The sequence below is a fragment of the Rhagoletis pomonella genome, unplaced genomic scaffold (assembly GCF_013731165.1).
Source record: "Rhagoletis pomonella isolate Grant_MI unplaced genomic scaffold, Rhpom_1.0 Rhpom_scaffold_00002, whole genome shotgun sequence".
Taxonomy (NCBI): domain Eukaryota; kingdom Metazoa; phylum Arthropoda; class Insecta; order Diptera; family Tephritidae; genus Rhagoletis; species Rhagoletis pomonella.
Genome location: NW_023458556.1, coordinates 101,279,228 through 101,288,755, shown reverse-complemented (window position 1 = coordinate 101,288,755; position 9,528 = coordinate 101,279,228).

Here is a 9,528-nt window from a genome sequence, read left to right as displayed (position 1 = left end):
CGCGTGATGATTTCCCAAACATCCAAACATACAAACTTTCACATTTATAATATTAGTAAGATTGCTTGGTAGCGGCAGAGCTGAAATGCGCAATGAGTTCGTTCATACATACATATATATGTATACATACATACGTGCATTCAAACATACATATATACATATGTAGGTACTCGTACCCATCATGCGTCGCTTTACTGCCTTTTTCCCCTTCCCTATACTACCTATATCTTCCTTCTCACTCATGTAACGTTTTCAGTTTTAAAAATTTCACTCTCCATTTTTGCTATACCGCCGCCTAAGAAGTTTCACTTCAAAAAGATTTTTTAAAGTGTTGTGTTGGAATAGTTACAGTGAAAAACATTCCGTTTTGACTTTTCGATGACGAATAAAGCTCGTCAAATAATTCGACCCTATGAAAATCAATTTACAGTGCTATCTGGGTCGAGTGAACTAATTAATGCAAGACCAGTTCATAAAATGCAGATTGTTCACTATATCCAGATTGAGTTTTTTGTTCTTTAAAATCAATTTTATTGCGCAGTACGTCTTTTGAAGTTAAATTTTTAAGAACTCCGAAATGTCGTCTTTTCCCTCAGCTAATGCCAAAACATGTTTCCTGTTGTTGTTCTATCGTTGTCGTCAAGCTCTATTAGCGGTAGACCCTGGAAGCGTGTAGCCTCGATGGGGTCTGTCCATAAGGCCAGAGGCGTTAGCAGGGTGGGGTTCAGTGGGTATGCGAAGAGATGCTGCGAGTAATGGGGCTTCTCTCCGAATGCGGGGAACTCATTTGGCACATCTGCATTTATTCTGCTCAAGTATGAGCTCAACCTGCTGCAGTAGCCAGATCGAAGTTGGGCTATGGGGTCCGAGTCTCCCGAGGCAGACGAAGCTCCGCCTCGTCCACGTCTGGTGGTTGCGTTCCCAGAACGGCATACACAGATCGAGAGTCTATATAACTGTCGGTAGTCTGTTGGGTCCAGAGGTAGTTTTTTGAACCCCCGGACTTCGTCCGTCAGTTCATAAATATGCCTTCTGACGTGCCGTCGCGAGGGTTCTTCCGCAAGAAGATGTCTGTTCGGGTACCTAATACGATGACACCCTACTAGCAATTGCTTGCAGAGCATTGTGTTATGCTCCTTAATCGGGAGCATATTGGCCTCGTTACGCAGGTGATGTTTCGGCAACATCAAAAGGCATCCTGTCGCTGTCTGACTGCCGTGTTTTGGCAAGTCTGCAGTTTCATTCACTGCGTCCTATAAGTCCCCGATAACCACACAGGCGTTGCATAATTCAGAACCGGGAATTGCCTTGTACGTTGCCAGCAACGTTTCTTTGTTCTTTGTCTTAGGGGAGAGGGTTAGGCTCCGTGCAGTGACGAAGCGAGAAAGCTCGGTGAAATAACCATTATCGAGCAATCGTCAGCGTAAGAGACAGATTTCATGTAGGCTTAACGTGATTTCCTGCCAACGGCTTTAACCACGGTACCCGCATTTGGCACAACGGATTAATTTTTGCATTAATCACTGCCCTGAACTGCAAGCACTTCAGTACCAATTGGGAGTATGTGGTGGACACACTTACCACCTTGGTAGGGTCGAGGCCTACCTAAACCTCTGACGTTCTCTGGATCACGACATCCGGTTGCAATGCAACTCCACATTGAACCATTGCTGGTTCTACCCGCATTTAGGTATTAAACCACAGCCACCACGATACTCCCCAAAGGGGCCGTACCCATGAACAGACCGGAGTAATGCTCGCCGGTGAGATTTGCTGGACTGGCTCAACTCACCCTGACCCACTTAACTGACTCAGCTCACACTAGAACGACTTACAAGACTACTTCACTCCACATTCATACTCAGTCTTGCTCGTCTCACAAGTCTAATCGCCTCGCTCGTGGGCACCCTCCACATCCAGGAGCGGTGACACCACTTGCTCAACTTTCGACCGATCGAGTTGCTCGACACACATTCACCATCTTGCTCCGTCTTGCTCATCTCACACGTCCTACTCGCCTCGCTCGTGGGCACCCTCCACATCCAGGAGCGGTGACACGGCTCAGCTTTCGCAACGGATCGAATTGCTCAACTTGCGCACAACTTTTTCACCATTTCCAGCGGTTTCCACCACACTTCCTCCAATTACAACTGTTTTCACCATTATCTCCATTATCCCCATTTTCACCACTTTCTCCATTTTCTAGTCGTGTAAGCCATGCCAGTGTTTGCCTTGGCTGCCTTGCAAGCCTTGCTTGTGTCACCAGTTTTGCTCGTCTCGCCGACGAACACACTCCGGGGGCATCTGTTCCCCGTGGCACCATTTTTAAAGTCTTTGGTATGACTTGCGAAAGCAAATGTCTCTTCTCCCAAATGAACCATACCACCGATTCAGGATTGGTAGCCTTTGACTGGGGTACCCGGGATTGCGACACCCGTAGCCTCGCAACGCGAAACCCCCCTGGGTTCGTTGGTACGGTAATCTCCACATCGGAATCTGCGTAAGCACCTGTCCTACACAGGTTCCCATGCGAAGCATCCCTGTTAGTTCATGCCGACATGGAAACCCCTAAGGGCCCCCATGTCACCACTTAAGGTTTAGCCCCGCGACAAGGACAGCAACGTTTCGCTAGACAGCATAAGAGACAATCGAGACTACCTCTGGTGGTAGAGGGAGCGTAGAAATTTAAATGTTGAACAGTAGTGGGGAAAGGGCGCCACCCTGTTGAACTCGCTGTTTTATTTTCCTAGGCTTGCTCGATTTGTCTCTAAAGATCACTGACGACCACTCAGGTATTTCGCAGCCCACCGTTTGTCTTCTAGTAGCGTCACTTGAATAGTTCTATATAGCTATCGGGCGAGAAGACTCTCCTTTGTTGGACGGTTTCCCCGGTGGACAATCACCTCACGGTTGACCAAAGCTTGCTCACACCAGAGGCGAAGTTACAGGTCTTCAGATGGTCTTCCCACTTCTTCCGCTTATGTACGTTCACTAGTTGCCGAATCTCCGAGTTGAGATCCCTGATACGGGGATTTACGGGATCGGGCTGGCGAAGGGATTAACCATTTTGTTATTAAATTTGTCGTTACAGTTTTGAATTTGGAAAGAATTGGTTTTAAATTTTGTTCACTCTACAAAGACACAAAATTGTTCACTCTATAGAGTACTCAATGGAAAAATTTTCATGTTCACTCTTTCGAGGTGTTCGTAGCATCGGGTGTTCACTCCAGCCAGATAACACTGTAATTTACAATTAAATTTAAAAAATATTTTTATATGCGTACATATATATTTATAAACTATCTAATGTGTGGGTTTCTTGGGCTAAACGCGTGAGAGTATACCGGCGGAAGCATATATATCAGAGGTTCCCAAACTTATTTTTCTCGTAGACCCCTTTCAAAACTTTACTGGTTTCCGTGATGATCATTTCTAACATATTCCCAAAGCTCATAAAAAAATGTGAAGATTCAGAGACTCAGAGACTAACTTCGGAGTGGCAAAAATAAGAATAAAATATTTTCTTGTGTTCTATTTATTAAAAATAATGTGACACACACTTGCAAGTTTTAAAAAATAGAGCTCGTAAAGCCATGAAAGAACTGCTATCTCGCTCTGAGGAGTTATATTTTTTAAGAGCACTAAATAATAATAATAGTGGTCGGCTCACTCATGAATTTGCATGTGATGCAGTTGTCAAATAGTTCATTTGTGTTGATGGCATATTTAATTTTATCGCTCCGAGTTTTAAAGTGATGCGAAAAATATTCGTCACTCGCATATTTAAAACATAAAACTTTAAACAACAAAGCTGCAAAACTTTTTATGCCATGCTTCAAATTCAGAAACAAAAAAGAGACCGCATCTAGATAAATCTATGGTAAACAAACAAGCAAGCAAGAAGCTCTAGAAGTGTTCCACCGTCTCATCCTATTCAAAGCAGGATGGGCAAATGGAGTTGTAATTTACGCCTATCACAGTCAGGTGTTTGTGCCACGTGAAGGGACCAGTCAGCAGTCCCATCTTCTCAGTGAGAGGAAAAAACTAGACAGACCTTCTGAGATTGAAGGCAACATGAGTTTTGCCCATCTGCATCCACTCGATGGCTCCCAGTCATTGCTGAGCGAAGTAGCCACCCAGTTTCTGATGGTTGCTTCGATGGTCGAAGTGGGGAGTGCTATAACTGGTTGCGGATCGAGGAATGCCTGGTCTAAGCCAAAGGGTCAAATGTCTCATTTCCAGGCACTCCCGAGTGACCCAGAGTAAAGCAACCTCGTTATGTTTAGCAACATAATTTAGTCGGACATGCATTGCCGAACTAGTTTGGAAGTACTTAGAAAAAGGGCTGGCCAATGCATTAGGTGCGTAAACTCCTTTAATCCTACCTATTTTCCACCACGTAGTCTATAGCTTTGGGGATTGCAAATACCTCAGCTTGGAAGACAGAAGCATCTTCCCTAAAGGGTGAACACACCAAAACTGCGACACTTAGAGATTAGTATCAGAAACAAACTAGAAGGCTTTGAAATTATTTTTTTTGTATTATATAACTTGGAAGTTTATATGTTATTAAAATGTTAAAATATTAGTTATTATTTGCTCCATATGCAAGTGATCGGTATTTTCATCGCACACGCGACATAATGTTCTGCACGACTACATCATCGACTTTACGCGATGCGCACTGTTTCACATGTTTTCTTCAAGATTCCTTTGACAATTTACCAGTATTCCCCAATAGCTCTGGGCTATTGGGTGGATTGGCGTCGTGAGGTTATTTGCATTATACCACGGCAATGTTATCACTTTGACCATGCTAACCCCCGCTCCCTGGTTTTCTCGTAACTGCCAGGCCTTATTTCTACCGATTTAAACCCTGCAAACTGTCGAATAGTGCAATCTTTAATTTTTAGCAACTTTACGTGTACTTAAGGCCGTACATTTATAAACTCGTGCAAAATGGTTTGTCTCGTTTCTAACTCGGTTGCCATTTTTAACTCAACTAGGAATCAAATTAAAATGAAATTTCTTCTACGTCCAACTAAGGTCATGGTCAACTTATGGTATTTGAATTTCAAAATATTGAAATCTTTTTGGGTAAGTTATAAGCTTCCCAAACTGTCGCAGTTTTGGTGTGTTCACCCTTTAAAAGAAAAAGTGAAACTTATCCCCATTAACTTCGAAAAATGCTCCAGATCCTGACCCTGAGTCAGTTTTGGAGTCATCAGTGAAGATTCGACAAGGTACGTGGGCTCAGTGCTGCAATTAAACCAGAATTCCCCCTCAGGGAACTCTCTCTCTAGAATCTCTTCAACAAAGGTAATGGTGGCGTACTATCCTGTAGCATTGAAAAGACACAAGTGCTGAAATATCTCCCGCCGGCAATATCCGCATCGCCTCACTCAGTGTTATACCAACATCCGTTTCTTTTTATTCTGCGGATGGCCTTTAAGGCTTCTCCACGTATGATGACACAAAGTGACGGTAAGTTCACCAGTGCGTCAAGAGCACTATACACCACTCAAAAAAATTAAAGTTAAATAAATAGGCCATAAATAAGCAACCATTTTGGTTCTTTATTATCGAAACCAAATGAATTTTCGTGGACCCCCACTTACAACTCATGGACCCGCATATTTTTTTTCACGCCAACGTAGACCCCCGTCGAGTCTCCCGTGGACCCCTGGGGGACCATTTTGGGAATCACTGATATATATCAATCTTCCAATGTACATAAGCGGGAGATACATATACGTTTCCATAAACAGGCAGAGTGCAGAAATGTATTAAGAGTCTGGGTTTTAGAGTTCCAGCTCCTAAATGCCTTACCTTAGACCTTAGATACACAAGTGTATACGTACGTGTAATAACTCAGTAAAAAACTCTACGGTAAACGAAAATCTTAATGTCTGCCTGTTTCGCATGTACACTCGCCAAAACAGTACCAGGTATTGAATTACTAGCAAATAGAATGAAGGCCTTTTTTCACACAAAGTGGTTAGTATTGTACAAATTTGTATACCTAAGTTTCCTTCAATAAATGAACTTCAGTCTAGTATACTAGCAAGACAGTAGAATATAATGATTTTTTTTTAACAGCACAATATTAGACATGTTAAATACATACATATATACATTAGACCGTTCGTTACAAAAAACTAGTTTTGCCTGGCGGAAAATGATGTCTTTTTGTCCAAAATAAGCTATGCAAAATTGTATTCGAATATGATAACCCTAAGTACTAGCATGTTGCATTTGAATATTTAGAAAACCATATGCATTCAGGGAAATTTTTTTTATCAAAATTGTTGAAAATCGTGAATTTTAGTCTTTTGCTATGAAAAATAACTCACAGAATCTGAATATGAGGTCAGAAATAAAAAAAGTAGAATAGGTTTTAAGAATTTGCGAAGTTATCGTTTTTTTTATTTGAATTTAATTTTTCCAAAAATATCCGGTTTGGGTTCTCACATCTCGAAAAGCTCTCCACCAGATTAAAGGTCTTCGAAATCCTTGTGAACTTGCTCTACAATGCTTTGCAATCAAGTTATCAGTTTAAGAGTTATCTACAAATTTATGGGTGAAATCGGACACAATTTTAAGTCGCATCGTTATTCTTCTGTGAATTACACCTAAAAGCTGTTTTTGTTCTTATTTTTATGCTATATTAAAGCTTATTCCATTTGAAAGTATATAGATCCAAATCTTTTGCAAATCGATTTGAAAATAGAGAAGTTATAGCCAATTTAGTAAATGATATGGATTCAAGCAACGTATTGATACTGTACAGCACATGTGATCGTAAAATCAATTAAAATATCATTTCCATTGCATGATTGCAATTGGAAAAACAGCTGACAATAGTTTTATTTCATTAAAAAATAGTTTGTAATATTTTGCAACAATTGTTACGAATTATCATGCCTTGGCTGGCAAAAAAGTTGATAAAATAAGATAAATTGAGATAGCAAAATAACATTTTCCACCAAAATAAAAACTGTTTTACTAAAGTTACATAAAACTTCAAGCTTTTTCCTTGGTGGACGTTTTTGTCCTCTTTTATCATTTCATATGAGAGAAATTCTCAGAATTTAAAATTACTTGTAATTTACTGTATAATTATTTTAATAGATAAAAACTAAGCTAATTTGACCAGGGGTTTTGTTTGACTATTTTTAGTGCATCTGAAAAACAAGAAGAAGACAAATTTTATGGGATATCATTTCATAAAAAGTGGGAAGGAAGATTTGTACCCAGTAGCTACTCTAATTCTTTTTCACGAAGCCAATTTCAATAAAATGTGGCCAAATTTGATAAGAATAATGTTTCAACACAAAAGTTCAGATTTATTGTGTGGTGTATATTTTTTTCGACATGCTTCTACAAATTGAAGCACCAATTGTTTTTGCTCATTTTTTGTCAGGATTCGATTGTAATCTTTCATAAATTGAACACCATGCTCAGCTGTGTCATTTACAACGAATAAATCTCGACAAAATTCGGTAGCGTCTATATAATCTTAATTTTTTCCCCATTCAAATGGTTCAATCCGTAAGAAATCTGAAGGCAAACCAAAGGCAGCGAAGAAATTTTTAGTTTTGTAGGACAAGAAATCTCTAATAGTTTTGCCAATCAAGAGAACGGGATTTGAAATTACTTTATCTTCACGGAATTTTACGTTTGATTTGCTTTACGATTAATTGCAGTGCCTTCACCATTTCTCGTTTTACCTCCACTGGGAGATCATTATCAAAAAACGGTAAAGCAGTTGTTGTTATGGCTGACCACATTTTATTGAATTTGGCTTCGTGAAAAAGAATTAGAGTAGTGGGCCCACTTTTTATGAAATGGTATCACACCAAATTTGTCTTCTTCTTGTTTTTCAAATACACTAAAAATAGTCAAACAAAACCTGTCGTCAAATTAGCTTAATATTTATCTATTAAAATAATTATACAGCAACTTACAAATAATTTTAAATTCTGAGGATTTCTCTCATATGAGAGGATACAAAAACGCCAACCATGGAAAAAGCTTGAGGTTTATGTAACTATAGTAAAACATTTTTTATTTTGGTGGAAAATATTTACAAGTATAAATTTATCCCGCGGAAACTTCTAAACTTTATCTAAAAATCAAATCAAATACAGTATCGATACGTTGCTTGAATCCAATATCATTTACTAAATTTGCTATAACTTTTATATTTTCAAATCGATTTGCAAAAGATTTCGATCTATATACTTTCAAATGGAATAAGCTTTAATATAGCATAAAAATAAGAACAAAAAGTTTACAGCTTTTAGGTGTAATTCACAGTAGAATAACGATGCAACTTGAAATTGTGTCCGATTTCACCCATAAATTTGCAGATAACTCTTAAACTTTAATTTGATTGCAAAATATTGTATAGCAATTTCATAGGGGTTTCGAAGACCTTTAATCTGGTGGAGAGCTTTTTGCGATGTGAGAATCAGAACCGGATATTTTTGAAAAAAATTTTAAATGCCGTTTCTCAATTTTAAAAAACGATAACTTTGCAAATTCTTAAAACCTATTCTACTTTTGTTTTATTTTTGACCTCATATTCAGATTCTGTGAGTTATTTCACATAGCAAAAGACTATAAAATTCACGATTTTTAACAATTTTGTTAAAAACTTTTTTCCCTGAATGAATATGGTTTTCTAAATTTTCAAATGCGACGCGACTTAGAGTTATCATATTCGAATAAAATATTGCACAGCTTATTTTTAGACCAAAAGACATCTTTTTCCACCCGGAAAACTGTATATATAAAAGAAAGATTAAATAACGAACGGTCTAATGTACATTTTTCACACAAAGTGGTTAATATTCCAAAAGCATACCAACTTCCATACATACATAAATAATTTATCCTCCAGACGAACGCTCGCGATCGTTCAAAAACTCACCCCTTATTCTAGAACCCGAATTTTCGTAATTCGTAATTCGTAGCTACGCTACGAAGAACGAAAAGTCCACATGCTGCAACCCTTGCGGAAATATGTGCAGCATTGCCATTGGTTTTCGAAGACAGCTGAATGAAGGAAAATAAAGTGGAAGGGAATTAAAAAAACACTCATGAAGTGCTTATTTATAGTAATATTGTTTGATTTTACATATTTTGAGGGAAACTATGGATTCTATTGCATTTGCAATTATAGCAGCGGAGTAAGAGCGCGCTATGGGAATGATTTCACAAAGATATGCGAAGCTGTCGGGCATAGTAACCATGGGCACATCTATGTCAGCTTCTGGTTGAATTACTGAGGTACAAGCCAGAACTCCTCCTATGACTGAAGAACTGGTTTTCAATCCAGTTAATGCAATAACAGCTTCTTCCAAGCCATTGAAAACATGCACTTTGTTAGGTCCACCACCTGTTGCGCTTGCTTCTGCCTTCGGTCGCGCTTAGGGATTATAACTCTAACTAAGTAGAATTCTCCTTTCTGTGTTGCCGGAGAAGGGGGGGTTCCGCATTACAAAGGTATACAACATTTCTTGT